The following is a 22,319-nucleotide window of genomic DNA, read 5'->3' on the forward strand; positions in this document are numbered from 1 at the left end:
TGTGCTGGAAAAGCAGCAAGTGGGCTCCACGCTCCCCTCGCACATTCATCCTGCGATTAGACGGAGGAAATCCTGGGAGTATTGTTACACTGGATACACAATACTGCCGGCATCCTGCACAAACACCCAGCTGCTCCAGCTTCAGGTCAAGCTCTTTCCGAGGCTACTGGAAGGTCAAAGCATCTCTAGAAAGCAGCAGTGACACCTCCGAGATGAAGGAAAATAAAAAGATAACAGTTGAAAACCCAAACAACTGGTGTCAGTGGGGAGTGCAAGCAAATTGAGCTCATCTTTGTGATGCAACCAGGGGAAACAAAACAGCACTGCACATGATAAAGCACCGAGGGGAGGTGGGAACCTTTTTCCCCACTAGGTTCAATCAAATACTTTTGATCCAGTGATAAAGTGGTACATGTATAATACAGATTATTCTGTGGGTTTTTCTTAAAGGGGAACTATGGAAAAAATGAAAATTTAATATAAGCTACAGCATACTTTCTAAATACAATCAATGAAATATTCTGCATCATTTCTGAAATAATCAAGTTTATGTTCACTATTCCAATCTCAACATCTGTTTCTCTTCATTCTGTCTTCTTGCAGCAGTTGGGTGTCAGATATTTATTGACAGTTAGAGCCAATATATCTTATAGGGGGGCTCCCTTTCCTAGCAGATGTATTAGAGCTCACTCAAATAACTGATTCCAGTACAAACAAAATCTAACCAATTCTGCACTAATTCTGCATCTAGATAGACATGATGTATGGTGATTTTTAGGATTCGGTTCGGGATTTGGCCAGGATTCAGCTGAATCCTTCTGTCCGGGTCAAACCGAATCTGAATCCTACTTTGCATATGCAAATTAGGGGTGGGGAGGGAAATCACGTGACTTTTTGTCACAAAACAAGGAACTAAAATATGTTTTCCTCTTCCCACAACTAATTTTCATATGCAAATTAGGATTCGGTTCGGTATTCGCCTGAATCTTTCGCGAAGGATTTGGGGGTTCGGCCGAATCCAAAATAATGGATTTGGTGCATCCCTAGGCGATTTTAATAAAGTGAGCTCTAATACATCTTCTAGGCAAAAGAAGCCTCCCTTATAAGATATATTGGATCATTCATCTGGCACCCAACTCCTGAATGAAGACAGAATGAGGAGAAACAGTTGCTGAGAGGAATAGTTTATATAAACTTGAATATTTCAAAAACAATGTAGTTTTTTCAATTGATTGTACTTAGAAAGTTTCTTACTTCAGTATGATGAAGCTTATATTAAATTTTCATTTTCGCTATAGTTCCCCTTTAAGATAATAAATAAAACCCCAGGAAGAAGAGTAGAAGGGGGGAGAAAGATAACTTAATCTTTAGTTTAGCCAATGAGGAGCAGGCTATGATTTCAATCATATGCAATTTCACAGTCTGCCTCTGCTTGTTTTCTGTGCTCATTCTCATCTTATTTCAATTCACTGTGACCACGGAATGAATTTTAAGTATTCTCTTTGCCCATAAGCTCCTCAACCATAAACAGAATGAAATAATGACTAGCTAATCAAAGCAACGCGAGTGCTAGCACCGCAAACAGCGCAAATCTGGGTTCCAGGCTGCATTGTTTTGGAACCTGCGTCCTCTGGATTGTCTACTGCACTTTAAAGGGCCTGGAAACCAAAAAGTAACACTTTGCTGATGAAAGAAAGTGTCATTCTAAGCAACTTTCCAATATACATTCACTACAATGTTGTTTTGTAACTTTAAGCGAAATCGTCTCTTTCTTTACTTCTTTTTCTGACTTTTTAAACAATGTAGCAGAAGTCCGCTCTCCTGCAGCCGAGACAGTTATGTTAAAGGAAATACTGTCATGGGAAAAAAATTTTTCTTCAAAATGAATCAGTTAATAGTGCTGCTCCAGCAGAATTCTGCACTGAAATCCATTTCTCAAAAGAGCAAACAGATTTTTTATATTCAATTTTGAAATCTGACATGGGGATAGACATTTTGTCAATTTCCCAGCTGCCCCAAGTCATGTGACTTGTGCTCTGATAAACTTCAATCACTCTTTACTGCTGTACTGCAAGTTGGAGTGATATCACCCCCTCCCCCCCCCCCCAGCAGCCAAACAAAAGAACAATTGGAAGGTAACCAGATAGCAGCTCCCTAACACAAGATAACAGCTGCCTGGTAGATCTAAGAACAACATTCAATAGTAAAAACCCATGTCCCACTGAGACACATTCAGTTACATTGAGAAGGTAAAACAGCAGCCTGCCAGAAAGCATTTCTCTCCTAAAGTGCAGGCACAAGTCACATGACCAGGGGCAGCTGGGAAATTGACAAAATGTCTAGCCCCATGTCAGATTTCAAAATTGAATATAAAAAAATCTGTTTGCTCTTTTGAGAAATGGATTTCAGTGCAGAATTCTGCTGGAGTAGCACTATTAACTGATGCATTTTGAAAAAAGCATGTTTTCCGGTGACAGGATCCCTTTAATATCAGAAGGCTTCTGATACATTGCTTCAAAAGCTAGAGCTGCTAGAGCAGAGAACAGCAAGTAAGCTTCAATAGCATACACATTTAAAAACATTAACAATAATAAATAAATGGATATTGGCAACTTGCTTGGCTTGAACAGCGTGCTTCGACCAGTGTCCTAACTGTTCAGTGGCCATTTTGTTTAAACAGTGTTAGCCCCCAGCACAATGTGCCAATTTAAAGCGAAGGGGGATTTCTTCAGATATAGTTCTTAATCCCTGCACTGTATTTGTTATTTATTGGCAGCAGTGTCAACCACAAGAACAAACTGCAGAGCTGGGGGCCAAAAAAGCATGATTTATACATGAAAATAGTTTTTCTAAGAATTCTCATCAAGCACATAGCACAAAGAACTAGGGATGCACCGAATCCGGGAATTCGGTTCGGGATTCAGACTTTTTCAGCAAGATTCGGATTCGGCCGAGTCCTTCTGCCCGGACAAACCGAATCCGCATATGGAAATAAATTTGAAATTCGACCAATCAAAAATTTAAAAAAAAAAAAAATCAAAATTTTTAAACTCGGATGAACGGAATCGTCTCGACAGCTCAAATTAAATTTGAATTCAATTCGAATTTTAAAAACTCGAATAGTTTTTTCTCCAAAAAAAAAAACTTGAATGTCAGGAAGGCTGCAAACAGCTCAAAATTGATCCCTGGTCCTGTCCCATTGACTTGAGCAGCAATTCGGCAGGTTTTAGGTGGCGAATAGTCGAATTTGAGTTAAAGGGCTAGAGTATGATACATCTCGAAAATCAAATTACATTTTTAAAAAAACTCGAATCGAATTTGAATAACTCCCTGCACAGGGCCCTCTCCCATCAGCTCTGATAGCTCTTGGCAGCGAGTGTCTGGTGGCTTTAAAAAAAAAATAAAAAACATTTTTAATACAGGCATATAACACAAATACAGTCCTGTATACACAGCTACCACACAATTTTTACACACCTGTGTAAAGTCTAAGGGGTGACAACTAGATTTGACCATAAGTAGCACACATATTTTTAAGCTCCCAAATGCATAACCTTACTATTAACCGGACTAAAACTAATCTGTGCTTACCATCTTGACTATAATCACTCCTGTAGTCTAAGAACTAAGGTCTCATGATCTAAATAAAGTCCCAAATATAAGACGCCACAGAATATACAACTCCGACCCTTACTGCCAGTCAATATTGTGTTTACTTTTCCAAAACTGCTACTTGCATCCATTCAGCGCTGATGTACATCCCAAGGTTAAATAAGTGACAAAGGAAGTAGACAAAGAAGCCTTTAGACTATTAGAACTGACAACAACTTCATCCCTCAGGACTCCGGCTCAGGCCTTTATAAATTAGCCTTCTGGGTCTTCTGCCTTCAGGATAGCCATGCCTGCTTGCACACTTCTTTAAAATGTCTTTTGAGAAGCTGGTGCTGATTTTCATTAGGAACATCCTGGTGCATGCATGTTGTTTTTGCCCATTTTAGTTGAGTGGCAGAATTTCTCGTGGCTTGTACTCCAAAGGCTTACGTTATAGCCCCTATAACTGGCAAAATGTGCTTGATTCAGCAATGAATTAAAATGAATTCTCATTAAAACCACTTACAAAAAAAAACACATTTAAAAATACTGTAAAATACCCCTACTGCCTCATGAACTTACTATACAGGGACAGACTGGGGGCCCAGGGCCCACCAGGCCTGCAGCCTCAGGGGCCCCCACACCATCCCTCAGGTCCCCCAGCCATAAACTCCTCAGTGCCGCCGATACCTCATGCCCCCTCCCCACACACATGCACGTATGTTTTCCGGCGCTGAAGCGCAATGAAAATGAAGAGCAAGTGCAGGGGCAAGTCTGAGCCGATGGGGCCCACCGGGTTTTTTCCCGGTGTCCCGTCTGGCCAGTCCGAACCTATTCCTATACATTTCACCAAATGAAAATAATGTATTTAAGGTGGAGCAGCCAACGGGTTGCAGCTGAGGTTGGGTCTATAAAATGAACATATCAATCCACCCATCTTATAATTAATTGTGAATTTGATTAAATTAGTTGCAACATTTGTCTATTCATACGAGTGCTTACTCAAATGTTCCCTTCCCACTTTCAAGATATTTGAAGTAAAATCAGATGGAAACAAAGGAAAAAGGTTCCAAGTCAGTGAACACAAGCCCAGCATTCTATTGAAGTTTGATGCATTGTCAGGGGCAGATTTCCCCTGGAGCCAACGTCCTCCACATGATTGGGGGCATGGCCATTCTTTTCGTACCAAGTGCTTATGGCCGGTCCTCTGTGGCCTCACCGCAAATCTGGGCCTATGTATTGTTTAATATTGCAAAGCAGACTTTTAAATTCATAAAGAGGCAAATTATATATAATATTAAATACAAGCATTTTACATGTATGGGACCTGTTATCCAGTATGCTTGGGACCTGGGGCTTTCTGGGTAAGGGGTTTTTCTGTAATTTGGATCTTCATACCTTAAATCTACTAAAAAACATTGAAGCAGTAAATAAACCCAATAGGATTGTTTTGCCTCAAATAAGGATTAATTATACAGGTATGGGATCATTATCTAATCAAATCGAAATTATGATAAAATGTAAATGTGTAAATCGATAATCTGTAGAAAGATTGAGAAGCCATACAGGCTCCCAGATGTTTAGATATAGTTGAGAATTTATTTGCGGATGGAGTTCATTGGAAGTGTGTGGCTCATCAGCAGATGAGTTGGTTAAGAGGAGTTGCAGGTTCTCCTTCTTTCCTGCAATTCTTATGATTCAGGCTGTGAGCACAAGGAATGGAGCATGAAACCCTGGTAGGAAAGCAGAGAGTATGCACCAGTGTAGGACCATTATTAGCGACAGAGATCAGGACAGAACATGCATATCTTGCCACTAAATCTAAAACTTATATGAAGTCCATCGGCAGAGGGTCCAGTTCTAGATGGTTATGGTTCTGTTTTTTCTTGAATTTGGGAAAATAAAAGTATGATATCCTCCTTAGGCTCAACTATCTGTAGTGAAGAGAGGCCCAGCATACTGCAACTTATAATTCCTGCCATTTTCTCAGTAAAACAAATGCTGAATATTTAGACTGTTCCCCTATGTCTTATATTTGCCAAACACGTACGCATTAATCAAGTCATTTAAAAGCTGTACATATTTGGAACAATTAGCAAGGGTAACAGCGATCAAGACCAGGCTATTCCAAATTAAACCCCATCAAGAAAAGGAAACAAAAGTGCCAAAATTCTACTGTTAAACAAACACGCATTAAAGAACCATAAAAACACAAAAATGAAGAAATAACTCTGTTTCTGCAAGTGCCTGTAATGCATTCAGTTTATAAAAGTAAACATAAAGGCAAAGACGAAACATCCTTTTAAGCATCTCATATCTGTAACAAGGTTTTTATTGTCCCCATAACGTTCTCAGCTAAAGCAAAGTCGGCTCTGCTTGAGTGATATTACCCTGGATTCTGTACAAATACACCAACTAGACCTGTTTCTTTAGTGTCACAATGCCCAATTCTACCCAAGGAACCACTACTAACTAAACATTTTACAACATTTAAGGGGATGTTAACCCATATTTAAAATCTTGTGTAATGAAAGCAAATTTAATTCTAAGCAATTTCCCAATATACAGTTAGGCCTATAAATATTTGGACAGAGACAATTTTTTTTCTATTTTTGGTTCTGTACATTACCACAACTCAGATGCAGTTGAACTGCAGACTTTCAGCTTTAATTCAAAAAGATTGCATACAAATGTGAAGAACTAGAGCGTTTTTTAACACAATCACATCATTTCAGGGGCTCAAAAGTAATTGGACAAATTAAAAAACTGAAAATGAAATGTTCATTTCTAATACTTGGTTGAAAACCCTTTGCTGGCAATGACAACCTGAAGTCTTGAACTCATGGACATCACCAGATTCTGGGATTCTGGGTTTCCTCCTCCTGTTCTGCCAGGCCTTTACTGCAGCGGCTTTCAGTTGCTGTTTGTTTGTGGGCCTTTCTGTCCGAACTTTAGTCTTCAACAAGTGAAATGCAGCTCAATTGGGTTCAGATCAGGTGACTGACTTGGCCATTCAAGAATATTCCACTGCTTTAATAAACTACTGGGTTGCATTGGCTGTATGTTTTGGGTCATTATGAAACGCTTCCCAATCAATTTGACTGCATTTAGCTGGATTTGAGCAGATAGTGTAGCTGAACACCTCAGAATTCATTCTTGTGCTTCTGTCCTGTGTCACATCATGGATAAACACTAGTGTCCCAGTGCCACTGGCAGCCATGCACTCCCAAGCCACCACACTGCCTCCCAAATGTTTTATACATCATGTGGAATGCTTTGGATCATGAGATGTTCCACGCCTTCTCCATACTTTTTTCTTGCCATCATTCTGGTAGAGGTTAATCTTGGTTTCATCTGTCCAAAGAATGTTTTTCCAGAACTATGCTGATTTTTTTTTTTTTTTTTTTTTTTTTTAGCAAAGTCCAATCTAGCCTTTCTATTATTGATGCTTATGAGTGGCTTGCACAACGCCCGCTGTATTTACTTTCATGCAGTCTTCTCTTTATGGTAGACTTGGATATCGATACGTCTAAGTCCTGGAGACTGTTGTTCACTTCTTTGGCTGTTGTGAAGGGGTTTCTCTTCACCATGGAAATGATTCAGAGATCATCCACCACTGTTGTTTTCCGTGGCTGTCCAGGTCTTTTTGAATTGCTGAGTTCACCAGTGCTTTTTCTTTCTTTCTCAGGATGTACCAAACTGTAGATTTTGCCTCTCCTAATATTGTAGCAATTTCTTGGATGGGTTTTTTTCTGTCTTTGCAGATTAAGGATGGCTTGTTTCACCTGCACGGAAAGCTCCTTTGACCACATGTTGTCTGTTCACAGCAAAATCTTCCACATACAAGCCCCCCCCCCCTCAAATAAACTCCAGGGCTTTTATCTGCTTCATTGATAATGACATAAAGGAATTGCCCACACCTGCCCATGAAATAGCCTTTGAGTCAATTGTCCAATTACTTTTGAGCCCCAAGTCCAATTACTTTTGAGCCCCTGAAATGAAGTGATTGTGTTAAAAAAAAGGCTTTAGTTCCTCACATTTTTATGCAATCTTTTTGTTCAACCCACTTAAAGCTGAAAGTCTACAGTTCAACTGCATCCGAGTTGTTTAATTTAAAATTCATTGTGGTAATGTACAGAACCAAATTTAGTAAAAAGTTGTCCAAATATTTATGGGCCTAAGAGGCTTTCCTCCCTCCTTCTGAACTGAACTACTGGGGAAATGCCCTGGTTGAAAAAGCAGCGCATCATATTCTCAGATGCCTTCTCACATAACTTAGGGTCCTCTTCTCTCAGATCTTACAGAAGAATGTGCAGGTGAAGCTGATCCAGACCTGGTTTCAACTCTGAGTGTAGGTCAGCTGTAACGGAGAAAAGGACCTGAAGTGGTAAAAGATGGTACCTGTCTCTTGCACTCTCGAACAGGTTCAGTGAATAGGGAAGTTTTGGGAGACCCCAGTGGTACGATTCAAAAGGTAGAGGCCTTTGGAAGGAGCCAAGGTTATAACTCGACTTTCATTCTCCCATAATTAGAACTCTGCAATGATCTTATAATGAATTTCCACCAAAAAACTGTTTCATAATGAAATAACATTTAATTCTGAACAACTTTCCAAAAGACATTCATGAAATGCTTGTAATGATCTTAATGTTGTTGGTAAATGTAATCTGCAATGAAAAGCAGTGTTTATTCCTTCCTGTTCTCTTGATCTGGCGTAAAATAAACCATGCAGCACATTTCATCTCAAGGTCTGAATATCAGTTGGATTCTGCTAAAAGTCAGGAGTCAGAACCAGTAGTGCAGAGAATTTAATCGGCTCCCAGTTGGCAAAAACATTTACAAATACATGTTTCCCGTTATGCCATAAATGTTCTATTTTGGTTTCCAACCCCTTCATAATCTAAATAACTACTTGGTGGTACTAAAAGCAAAAATCCAATAGGCCTTATAGATGCTACTCTGATGCTTTGTTTAAAATGCCATTTATAAAAACAAATAATGCATAATGACGGCAATGGGATCACTGCAAGTAGCCCTCGGTATAGGATGGTCACCCTGAAACGCACATAAATCCCTCTGATGTGACACAGTAAATCCCTCTGATGGTTTCTACATATAAGTCCTGGAACCTCCCTAGAAAAAGTCCATAGGCAGGAGCTGAAACGTTTGTTATCTGCAGTTTGTAGGACTTGTGTATGCAAATATGGTTGTAGATTTGAGTCAAGCTTATTTTAATCTTTTTTTTCTGCCCCCATCACTCCCAGTTTGCAGCAACAGAACTTCCAGTATCATGGTAGCCAGAGGGCGGTGGGTCAAGTTGCAGATACAGCAGTTGTGGGTTGGGTACAATGTCTAAACTGATAAAAATGGGGATTGCAGGTCCAGGTGTGGATTTCAGAAAATGCACCCATTGGCATAATTCTCCCAAAAAAACACACATATATCGGAGTGCAGACCAGCTTTATTCTAGGTTTGTTAGTGTAGTTATATGGGATCAGTTACCTAGAAACCTGTTATCCAGAAAGCTCTGAATTAAGGGAAGTCCATCTCCCATAAAATTGTAAAAATGATTTCCTTTTTCTCTGCAATAATAAATCATTGCACTTGCATTCATATAAGATATAATTAATCCTTGTTGGAAGCAAAAATCAGCCTATTGGGTTGATTTAATGTTTACATGATTTTCTAGCAGACTTAAGGTATGAAGATCCAAATTACAGAAAGACCCCTTGTCTGGAAATACCCAGGTCCAGAGACCATACCTATGAATGGGTTGAGAGCAGAGGACCTCTTGTATTTGTCTGTATGAATTTTGCTGTCACAGCCTCATTGCACACCAGCTTCAAAAAAAATGATTATATAGATTATAAATTCCAAGGCTATTGCACACACTTGTAGTTCAGCCACATACCCTGGTGCTCCCAGAAGTTCCAAAATATAGATAAGTGAATGCTGGCACGCACAGGGACTTTTTCTTCAGAGTCTGTTTTTATTTAATTGACTTTTTGAAACCTATATATATGGCTCATTACTGAATACCATGACAAACTCCAAGCATATAGTCTATTGTGAAAGGGGCCTTGAACATGGACAACACTTTGACACCGAGATAAAGCATGATGCAACAGACCCATTGTTAGTGTGTATTTTTTCCATTCGACCGACAAAGCGTCACCAGCAGCTATCAGGGGTAAGTGGAATGAGAATGAATGTGAGTCCTATAAATGACTCGGCTCATCAGCCTCTTGTTGTTTGATCAATAAGGTACAGGGAGAGAATGTCAAAATGATCAAACAAGACAAGGTTTTATCCTCCAGTTAAAAAGACAAACAAACACGATTGTGGTGTTTCTCCATACAACGACCAAAGCAGTTCGTCATTAAATATGAATTTCATGGACAGAGTAACTAAACAAGCACCAGCCACTATTTATATAATAAAGAGACCCTCAAACACAAGGCGCCAACCTAGTCTGATATATCGCAAAGCTTTCCGTAAAAAAATTATTTTACTGTATTCATGACACCAAATAAACATCCTTCCCTAAGAATATATTTAGAATATTCCTTTTAAATATACAGGGGGGTTTTTATTCCCTCTTATTGATATACAGGTATGAGATCCATTATCCGGAAACCCGACATCCAGAAAGCTCCAGATTATGGAAAATATATATAATATTATTTGGATAAAATAGATGCTATGATACAGATATATATAAATAAATATATTTATTTATTTTATATTTATTTATTTTTTTTTTTTCCCCTGTAATAATAAAACAGTTCCTTGTACTTGATCCCAACTATGACATAATTAATCCAAATTGTAAAACCACTGGTCTGAGCATTCTGGATAACAGGACCTGCACTATATCAGTGGTAACAAATCTAAAGTTTACTCTATATTAAGGGGCACATTTACTAATGGTCGAATATCGAAGGGTTAATTAACCCTTAATTAACCCTCGATATTGGACCCTCGAAGTTAAATCCTTCGACTTCAAATATCGAAGTCGAAGGATTTAGCGCAATTCGTTTGATCGAACGATCGAAGGAATAATCGTTTGATCGAACGATTAAATCCTTCAAATCGAACGATTCGAAGGATTTTAATCCATCGATCAAACGATTTTCCTTCGATCCCAAATTGGCTAGAAAGCCTATGGGGACCTTAAAAAAGTTTTTTTTAAAAGAGACAGTACTTCGACTAACGAATGGTCGAATAGTCGAACGATTTTAAGTTCAAATCGTTCGATTCGAAGTAGAAAAAAAATACTTTGAAATTCAAAGTATTTTTTATTCTAATCCTTCACTCGAGCTAAGTAAATGTGCCCCTTAGTTTTATTCATTTTAGACAAAATGACTACAAATACATGATATTAAAAGAGGCTGTTCATCTAAAATGTTAACTTTGACCCTGATGTAAAAAGTTATATTCTGAGACAATTTGCTATTGGTCTTATTTATTTTTCATTTTTGTGGTTATTGGAAAGCTGGCCATACACAGGTGATAAGCTGTCGATTCAGTCCTTTGTGACCAATTAAGTGTACGAGAGAGAGAGAGAGAGAGAGAGAGAGAGAGAGAGAGAGAGAGAGAGAGAGATTTGATATCAAAGGACTTGAAATATTTATGGAGGTAGATATAATTCTATTTTTGTCCGATATATTTATTGATTTATTTACAGATATCAGAAAGATGAAAAAATGATCTGTAAAGATTTTCAATTGCTTATAGTACTGTGTGGGGGGGGCAGGACTATATTTTTCTATAGTTGACTATGCAGAAGATCACAGTATGTTTAAATTTACATTAATAATGGCTTCTTTTTTTATGAGTTTTTTAAGAGTTAATTAAAGCATTAGCAGCTAACATAATATATTTAAAGTTGTATTCTGGTGGAGCACATAGCCACAAGTGTTAACATCAAAGGCAGCAACACTAAATTATGTATCAGGAAACCTCAATTCAGATTTAGGAAAATGAATGAGAAACAGATTCACTTTACTAAAAAAAAAAGTCTACATTGTGCTCGTCAGGGTTCACGTTTAAATGTATACTATATAATTTTCCCTGAAACCCCTTATGTAGAATGTTCCAAAAGCCAATAATGTCATTCCCAATGATCACAAAAAAACAATTCTTGTCCTCTCCAATTATAAGATAATTCATTGCAACAAATGTTAACAAACTTGGCACTATAAACCCAGCTTCACAGCAGAAGCGTTCTGAGTTTTTTTTTTGTTACATTTTTTTTTTAGGTACAACGAAAAATGAGAGTACAGGTATGGGATCTGTTATCCAGAATGCTCAGGACCTTGGGTTTTTTGGATAATGGATCTTTTCATACTACTAAAAAATCATGTAACTATTAAATAAACCCAATAGGCTAGTTTTGAGTCCAATAAGGATTAGTTATATCTTTGTTTGGATCAAGTACAAGCTACTGTTATTACAGAGAAAAGGTTTTAAAATTTTGAATTATTTGAATAAAAGGAGTCACTGGGGCAAATTCACTAACCCCCGAAAATTCGGAGGCGACGGCTTCGAACACAGCGCAACACTAGATTCGACAGGACAACGCTAATTCACTAAAATCCAAAGTTGCGTCCAGGGTGCCGAACGCTGGCGAAGTTGCGCTAGCGTTGCCTAATTTGCATATGGCGGGAAGTTAAAGTTGAATGGACGTAAATGTTGCAGCAAATACATTACACAAGTCCAGGGAACCTTAATAAAATAAAGTTATTATAATGCCCTACACATGAGCCCAGTGTATAGTTTATGTGCCATATGTTAGGAAATGTAGGGGGGAAGCCGGTGAGTAAGTGCCCTATCAGGCACGAAACGAGTTAGGTTTTATGTCCTAATAAATTTTCTACTTTTTTTAAAAAAAATATTTAGCTCTTGATTATTGGAGATCCTCACATTTTTCCTTTTGGATTTAGTGTCTTGGATTTTGCACCTTGGGACTGAGGTGAACTGTGAGTGAATCTCCTTGCTATTTACTTAATCACGTCATTTTTTGGTTTATTAGAGTGGTGCCATTTACATTATATTTTTTCTTGTGGCAGCACACACTCCAATTTTTCTCGGGAAGCCGGTTACCCCCAAAAAAACAATTACGCTCTTTTGCAGCCTATCACCCTGAACTCCTATCTACTCTATTGCACTTCGCCTGGTCTGAGGTGGCGAAGGCAAGTCTGGCGCAAGAGGGAACGTTCAGTAAAATCCACATATTCGTGAATTTGCAGTTATGTCCATTCGCCAGAGCGCAAATTCGGCTGGCGTTAGGGAGCGAAGTACCGCTAGAGTCTTATCTCCTTTGTTAGCGAAGTTACACCATCGACCATTAGTAAATGTGAGTGTGAGCTACTTTATTTCATATACAGGTATGGGACCTGTTATCTAAAATGCTTGGGTTTTCCAGATAATCTGTAATTTGGATCTTCTCTGTTTTATTATTACAGAGAAATAATAATAAAATGCACATATATATATATATATATATATATATATATATATATGTGTGTGTATAGTCACATCAAGGGGCAGATTTACATATGGTTGAATATCGAGGCTTAATTCTCCCAAAACTTATCTCAATAATTGTAGAAAATGGAGGCACTCGCGGTTCTAAGTATTATTGGGTTTATTGAGCTTCTCACATGTTCCCTCACATCGTGGGAACATGTGAGAAGTTCATTACACCCACTAATACTTAGATCCGTGAGTGCCTCCATTTTCGACAAAAATATATATATATATAAAAATATATTTGTATTTGTATGAATAATCATCCATAAAAAAGATTGGTAATGCAAAATTTTAAGGTTAAATAATATATTTTATTAGATAGTATCCAAATAATTAACATTAATGGCAGTTAGTGAAACATTTCATGAAACCTTTACTTTCAGAGCAGTATGTGTGGTTTTACCACCAGCATAAACTGCATCATATCTTTATACATAACCTTTTCTGGAAGATGTAAATGCTTTCATCAGAAACCATCTCTTCTTTTCAGCTTTGTTCCGCAGCACCTTAGGGAAGAAGTTACTTAGAAATTCATAAGCTTGGGCCATTTTTTGGAATTTATGGCCATTTGTTACAGTAGAAGTCATAAAAGCGCAATAGCTAAATTTCAACTTGTAAATTCACCCTGACTTCAGGACTCTGAGCCCTAGATCTGTGACCATACCAAGCATTAATAGATGCACCGGTCTAAGTACATATCATCAACATTTATTTCCAGAGCTCCAGCAAAAGAACTTGCTGAATAGCACACTTTTTTTTTTAAAGGGAACGCTTCTCTGTTCTCTCTCTCTAAAAAAAAGAAAAGATTATATATATATATATATATATATATATATATATATATATATATATATATATATATATATATATATATATAGTCAAATACATATATATATATATATATATATATATATATATATATATATATATATATATATATATATATATATATATATATGTTTTTTTTCTAGTCAGGAGCTAATTAACCTGCCTGTATTTTTGCAGTGTGGAGAAGAAAAAAACAGAGGAAACCCACACAAGCAAAAGGGGAACATACAAAGTCCTTTCGCATAGTGCCCTCGCTGGAATGGAACAATCTAACCTCAGCACCGCAAACCTTTATATATGTGGGAATTTCACACAAATGTTAGCCTTAGCAATAACTTCTCATAGCAAAAATCCAATGACATCCAGGTAACTTTAACAGAAATCCACCTGTTTTATTTACAATGGGTTGATGGCTGGAGGGATCACATTGAGGTGTTGTTCTCACATGTAGGAGATCAGATTTGGTAAATATCCACAGTGCTGTTGCCAGCCCATAGGGGAGGGCTTGACATTCATAGTGGTCATCTTGCAGGGCACACCCGAGATTTTTTTTGATGTTGGGGATATATGGGGATGTTCAAGTAGGTGTCCTTTAGATCGATTGATGTGAAGAAATCTCCTTGTTCTACACTGGAGATCACTGAACAGAGAGATTCCATTTTAAACATGGGAACATGTAGTAAACAAAAGGAACACCAAGAGCCCCAATAGTGTAATATGTATTGGTAAGGGATAATGAAATAAGAGTAGATAACATATACTCACAAACCAAGGTTATCAATAGGCAACCACTGTAAAGGCAGGTGGGGAGATTGTCCTGACCCCACTCAGGATTAAGAAGTCGCTCTCTGTAGATAGAAAAAGGGTATCAACCCTCCACCCAGGGTGGACTTAGTGTATAAAAAGAACAGAGGCGCCAAAAGAATAAAAGGATATAAACGAGTTTAAAAACCAAAACTTGGTAATCAGAGGAGGCAGTAGTGGACTTACCTCCTCCAAGCAGACACAAAACGACTGTAATTAAGCAGTCAAAATTTATTAACGGAGTTTGTTAATAAATTTTGACTGCTTAATTACAGTCGTTTTGTGTCTGCTTGGAGGAGGTAAGTCCACTACTGCCTCCTCTGATTACCAAGTTTTGGTTTTTAAACTCGTTTATATCCTTTTATTCTTTTGGCGCCTCTGTTCTTTTTATACATGGGAACATGTAGCAACTGGTTGCGTTTCATGAGATCGAGAATAGGGTGCGGGGATCTGTCTATCTTTGGTACTAGGAATAGGTTGGAGTAAAAAACCCACTTGCGCTGTGGTAGGGGGGCAGGGGTAATGACTTTCTTTTGGCACATTTCTTGGACCAATGACAAAAAGGCCTGTTTCTTGTGTGGGCTGGTTGGAATCCTGGATCTCAAGAATCTGGGGGGCTCCTGAAGAAAGGTTGATAGCTGTGGGTAATCACTTTGTGCACCCATGTGTCTGTGATGTTTGAAAGCCAGGCTTCTTTGAAATGTTGAAAACGTCCCCCCTCCTGTGCTGTAGAAGTGGCTGGATTCTCAGGAGTCTTGTTGTTTGTCAGTGAATGTCTTGGTTGAGCATCTGTGGGGATTCCAGGAGGGTTTCCTGTGGACCTAAAAGCCTTTGGAATTGTTGGTTGTGGAGGGTCTAGTGTTCTGTTAGTATTGCCTTTGTAGGATGTACAAAAGGAGCGATAAGAATTGGCAGGATCTTTAGACTTCTTATCCTGGGCAAGGAAATTGTTTTTACCCACTGTAATCTTAGAGATTATAGAGTCAAGTTCACTCCCAAATAGAGTAGTACCGGTGAACAGCAGGGCAACCAGACTTTTCTTGGATGCTGGATCAGCGTTCCAAGTTTTCAGTCAGAGGACCCAGCGTGCTGCTATAGCCAGAGCTGATGATTTGGTGAGGAGGTGTATAGTGTCCAAGGTAGAATCGCATATGTAGTGTATAGGGTTCAGCATTTTTGATAGGTGGGTAACCAGATCAAAATCTTCATCGGTCGCTGCAGATATGGCTTCTTGGGACCGGTGGGTGAGAGTTCTGGCAACAAAGCGAATGCAATGACTGGCTTGAAGACAGAGGTGGAAGAAGTGAAAATGTTCTTGAGTAATTCTTCTGTTTTGTTATCCAAGGTTGGTATTTTGGAGATTTCCTTCCCCCCACACACTGCATTCTAGCCTCCCCTACTAATTCATTGGCCACAGAGAATACCATAAAATAAAATGGACTGAACATCATCTCAACCACCTTCCTCATTTCAAAACCAATATTTTTTCAAGAGCAGTTACATAAATTGATTAAAACTACACAGTGCAACGAAAGCGCTGCTAAGCATTTATTAGCATTTTGGGAGAGTCCTACTGTAACTCCAACAAAATGACACTGTTGCTATCTCTGCATATTATGCTTCAAGCCTTGCAGTTATTCCCTCAACCATAACCTGAAACATGAAAGTAAAAAAAATAAATAAATAATTTCCGGAATAGCTACAAAATATAGATATGGCATCCGTTATCCGGAAACCCGTTATGGGAATTATGAGATGATCATCTTCCATAGCCTCCATATAAATCAAATCATTTTGTAATAATAAAACAGCAGCTTGTACTTGATCCCAACGAGGATACAATTAATTCTTATTGGAAGCAAAACAATCCTTCTGGGTTTATTTATTGTTTAAATGATTTCCTAGCTGACTTACGGTATGAAGATCCAATTTACAGTTTGATCCCTTATCTGGAAAACTGCAGGTCCCTAGCAATCTGGATAATAGGTTCTATTCCTGTACCTTCTTTGACACAAATTTCTTTTTTACTGAAATTTCCAAGTACTAAGAAAAAGAAAATGGGCAAAATGGTCAAAGTCTCCAAACCAATGACATTCAAAAAGCAAATGCACTACCCTAATTCTGGGAAGTCTTTCCTTTTAAAAACTGAGCAGCACAATAGCTAAGTTCAATAACCTTATGGAACAAAAACAAATTGTCTTCCAAAAGGGTCACTTCATCCTTAAGGGCAAATCTTAAACACACACAAAAATTGGTTCCACCATAATAACATCCAACATGAATTCTTCTTACCGGATCTCCCTCGTGAAATATAAATATTTAAGAATTGTAAGTTGGCTTTATTTATAGAGAAGGTCACATTCCAAACTGAAAGCCTGTTAGGTTCAATAGAAAAATAATATATATATATATATAAAAAAAAGCATGAAACATATGGCAACAAAGTCAAGATGTCAAGTTAAGAAGCAAAGGTGAATTCTTGGCCATTAAGAGTCTGAGATGAGGATCATGACAATCACGGCATCACATCTAGTATGAAAAAGTATTGATTTTCTGTCAAAATACATCTATTTGAGAAGTGTTTGCCATAAATGTTAAAAAAAAGGGAAAACTTGCCAGAGGCAGAACATATAGGATGATAGTAAAGTGTTGCCAAAAGAACGATGCTGAACAATAATAGCTTTGCTGGAGGAAAAAAAAAGGGATACAGTAACTATAGGATTGACTCCATGTACCAAGTCCAGTGTTTAAACCATCACTAAGGTAATGATGAAATATTAAACATATCATCACGCTGGAACGAGACTAGCAATTTCTCCTTTTACCTACACAATTAGGAGGTATTTATTAGAAAGAGTATGAAACCATTATTTTAAAACTGTCAAGAAAAACAGCCCAGATGGAAACAACTGCAGTTAAATGCCGCTTTTCTACTCACAGCCACAAAAACCCTTTACATCCAATCAGAATCTCTAAAGCTGCCATTTTATAAAAATTATTTTTAATATAAATAACCCATGAGGTCAATTTCTTCTGTTTTCAAATACACTGCTGGCTCTTATTCTTCGAGCTTGCCTGACAACGTATTATACCTTAAAACACCCTTATGCCATTTGTTTGTTCCATTATCATACCTGAATAAACTGCATTACAGCTAAATTAATTCCCACACAAGAGAGATCTCAGGGATGCTTCAGTCGAGCCGCCATCTGTAGAAAGATACCGAAAACAAAATGCAGCTCTGAGGGTTACAGCTGACGATGAAGAACAAATTTAAACGATCTCATTTGGGTCATTAATTTAGAATGCAATTAAGTGTCTCTTAACATGCTTTTATAAATGCTCCACATTAAGTCCTAAAATTAAAAAGATTAAAGAAAAAAATAGAAGGAATAAAAAAAAGAGGGTGAATTTCTTCCATGCTTGATCATCATCATCACCGTTTCATATGCCATCATATAAGGGGTGGCTCACCTACATGTTAACTTTTAGTATGTTATAGGAATGCTAATTCTAAACAACTTCAATTGGTCTTCATTATTTTCTATAGTTTTTTAGTATTTGACTTCTTCTGACTCTTTCCAGTTTTCAAATGGGGGGGGGGGGTCTCTGACCCCATCTCTGAAAGAAGCAAAGGTTTCCTTATGGTTTCTGCCACTTTTTATTATTCATCTATTCAGGCCCTCTCCTATTCATATTCAACTCTTTTATTCAAATAGGGTAATTTGGATCCTAGCTATCAGACTGCTGAAACTGCAAACTGGAGAGCTGCTAAATAAAAAGTTAAATAACTCAAAAACTACAAATAATAAAAAATTAAAACCAATTTCAAATTGTCTCAGAATATCACTTTCTACGTCATGCTAAAAGTTAATTTAAAAGTGAACAACCCCTTTAAGTTCTGCCTCAACTGTACATCACTATCTCACTCTAAACCAGCCTCTCCTCTGGTTCCCCTGTGGAGTTTAGTGAAGAACAATGCTAGTGGTTGTGTAGAACACCCATGTCCAATCCCCCTCCATCACTTTTGCATTAGGATAGTGGTCATTCTAAGGGACACAGAGTAAGAAGGTCATAATTTTGAAGTCTTCTGTGGAGAGAAGATGTACATAATTCTCCTCCTACGAACCATAACCCAGTGTTGAATAGACCAAGCTCTGGTATAGGCACAGTTTGGTGTTGATTCTGTATTGCGTAGACTTCCACTGGTCATAGCTTTCATGATGTTTCTAGCTTTGATGAGCCTGATTCTGACATCATCTTCAGTGCTACCATCTTTTCATATAATATTGCTAAAATGGCTTGTTAACTTAAGAATGAGGGCTTGCGTGTTTCTGTGTAATGCCGTTGAAGCTTATGCTTCTGGTAGGGCTACCCTTGCCCAAAGGCTAAAGACCAAACTAAAAATGATCCAGCAGTCCTCCAGATTTGGGAGTTAAAACACAGGGATGACAAATGCGACATATAAAACAAGCTATGTTGCAGAAACAGAAACAAAGAAATATTCTACAACCGTGTGTGATGGTCGTCCATGCTTAATGTTGGAGAATGATGTACTTTAAATACACAATGTACACAGGTAATTATGAACTCTAAGGGGCTGATTTACCAGCATACACAATTTTTATGAATTTAACCACAGTTAAGTTTCGGATAAAATATATTTCCTGTAATCTAACAACACATTTTCAAATTTCCCTCATTTCTCTTTCACAACAGTATTCACAATAGCGATGGGCAAATCTGACCCGTTTCGCTTTGACGAAAATTCGGGAAAAATGCATTGAAGTCGATGGGTGACAAAAATTTGACGCAAAACAAAAAAATTTCACCCATTTTTAGTCTATGGGAGTTATTTTCTCTGCAAAACTTGGCGAAAAATTTCGCTCATCACTACGTTGCTCTAACGTAAACCATGATAACAATTTTTCCACACCAAAATAAATTTACTTCTAATGGCTTTCTAAGGAAAAAATTAATTTTTTAATGTCAAAATCATTTCAGATATGCAGCACACATCTTTCTTATGTTGGTTTTAGCTGATCATAAATTCATCATTAAAGGACATAAAAAAAATGGTCAGCTAACTTTTTATGCTTTAGTAAAATTTAACAAATGAACCACGGATTAACGTATTACAATTATTTCAATATTACATATTGCAATCACTTTTAGGCATCTTTCCTTGCATTTCAATGAGCCAATCTTGGTCAACTTGTCTTCATAATTTACTTTTAACATATACCATGCCATAAACTTATATTTATTAACACTGAATTTGTTGGTCAGCCAGTTCACCAGTTTATGCAGGTCAAGGTTACATACATGGCTTGTACTTTATTGATCTAAAGGGTCTGTAAAATAGCAGTTGGAATGTACAGTATAAAAAGCACACTTTACCCTGCAGTAGTGATGTGTGGGCCGGGCTGAAGCCTGCAGGACCCGTGGGTAGGGTTGCCTCTTGTCCGGTTTTGACCCAGACAGCCCGTTTTTTTGAAGGGCTGCCTGGGTCAAAGCTGCCTGCCCGATTTTCCAAATTAGGAAAACCGGGCAGGGCTTCCTATGGTTGAAGAGCAGCGTCACAACCCCACCCCCGTTGTTCCAGAGCCCCGCCCACTGCCTGGATTCAACCGGGCCAAAAGGTGGCAACCTTACCTGTGGGTCGGGCTGGTTCAGGGTGACTTGCCCAATATGTCTTCTGGCGGGTGCAGGCTGAACTTTAGCAACCTTCTACTGACCCACTTCCACCTCCGTGCATGCTCTTTTATACATTGCGGCCTATGTGCCCCTTCAGTGACATCACAGTGGGGCAGGCGCAGGTATCTAAATGAAGAAGCGTAAGGGTTGGGTGCAGGTCAAGTTTTAGTCCACCCACACATCACTACCCAGTAGACCAAAGACATAGAGGCTACCATAGTAACATACTATGTTGCTGCAAATTCCTCCACTGGGTTTGCACAATTATAATAGGATTCCTGGGAGATATACATATAATGGGTTATAAAAAAGTTGCAAAGTTTGCTACTGGCCTAGTCACCAATAGCAACCAATCAGCATTCACTGCAAAAATCTTATTGGTTGAAATGCCTTTTATCACATATAGAAGTCATATCAGCACCTAAATACAACATAAAATGATTCAGTTTCAAAAGCAATCACATTTACAAACATTAAAACCACCAATTTTTTTTAAATTAAGTATATTGGAAAGTTGGTCAATATATATATATATATATATATATATATATATATATATATATATATATATATATATATATATATATATATATATATATATATATATATATATCCATATCCAAACAAAATGACCTCCTAAGACCAACCACAAGGCTGTTCTATTGTATCGCTCTTAATGAACATGAGCTCCAGCTAAGGGGGAAAAAAAATTAAAGCAATGATATTTTTCACCGACAAAGAACGCCTTGCTTTTTCATAGGGGTCACTGTTGGTGCTTTCCAAGGAAATGCTGAAATACATTTTTAGAATTCATGTCGTTATAATTGGATACCTGAACACTTTCAAAACATGAGACTCTGAGAACTCCTGAAAGTAACTTATCCTTCAAGAGTGTGTGTGTTCTGCACGGAACATTACTGCTTGTTTAAACCAGTGAAAAAAAACATTTTCTTTCCTAGAAACTATCGGATATCAATTCTCTTCCTGACATATTTAAAGATAGCACATGTTGGTCTCTTCAAACACAAACCTCTCCTTTACCCCTTTTACTTTTGTGCCTCTTCGGGTAAATGACCTTTTTTGTGTTCTGGGATTGTTTGTTTTAGCACAAAGGCAAACTGATAAGACTATACAGTAGACTCATCTGTCTTTTGCTTTGGCAGCATTCTATTGCCCACATTATGATCGCTTCTCATGGTGTGATTTTGCCCAACCTTCAGCTTTTTGGAGGACACTGGCTATTGTAGTTCTGCTGCAGTGTCTCCAAGTACCAAACATGGAGCAGCTTTTATTTCCCTGTTTAGCTCAAGTAATAAAAAGCAAAGATTTTTCAAGATTAAAAGAACAAAACATATTTCCAAAACAAGCACTGTTTCTTTGACTCATATTGAAAAGGGTTTATACTGTCCCCTTATAACTTCTTAAAGGATAACTAAACCCACTGCCCCCCTCCCTGCTGCCCCCTGCAAAGTCTTTCCACTGAATACTGCCCCCTATAGAAATAGCGACCGCACATGCAGAGTGTGCGCAGCGGAGCTCAAGGGCGCCATCTTCTTCTCTTCTGTAATCTTTGCGTCTTATTCCTCCCCTTTCCCCAAGTTCCACGTCTTTCGCGCTTGCGAAGTTGTCGCGAACCAGAAGATTGATCCAACTGCACAAGCGCTAATACTCCACTCACTTCACAAAGATTACCAAAGAGAAAAAGATGGCGCCAGTGAGCTACACTGCGCCACTCTGCATGCACGGTTGCTATTTCTAGATGAGGCAGAATTCAGGGCTAAGACTGTGCAGGGGGAAGGTAGGGAGAAGGACCAGCGGAGGGGGGGGGGCAGTGGGGACTTATTACAATGGGGGGTTTAGTTGGG

General features: G+C 38.1%; 1 protein-coding gene across 2 annotated transcripts in view; it reads right to left on the reverse strand.

Moving 5' to 3' along the window:
• The window catches only part of LOC108695735 (microtubule-associated serine/threonine-protein kinase 4-like), a 360,023-nt gene that overhangs the window by 213,727 nt on the left and 123,977 nt on the right, over positions 1 to 22,319 (reverse strand). The window lies entirely within an intron of this gene.

This window comes from Xenopus laevis, chromosome 1L (genome assembly GCF_017654675.1).
Source record: "Xenopus laevis strain J_2021 chromosome 1L, Xenopus_laevis_v10.1, whole genome shotgun sequence".
NCBI lineage: Eukaryota > Metazoa > Chordata > Amphibia > Anura > Pipidae > Xenopus > Xenopus laevis.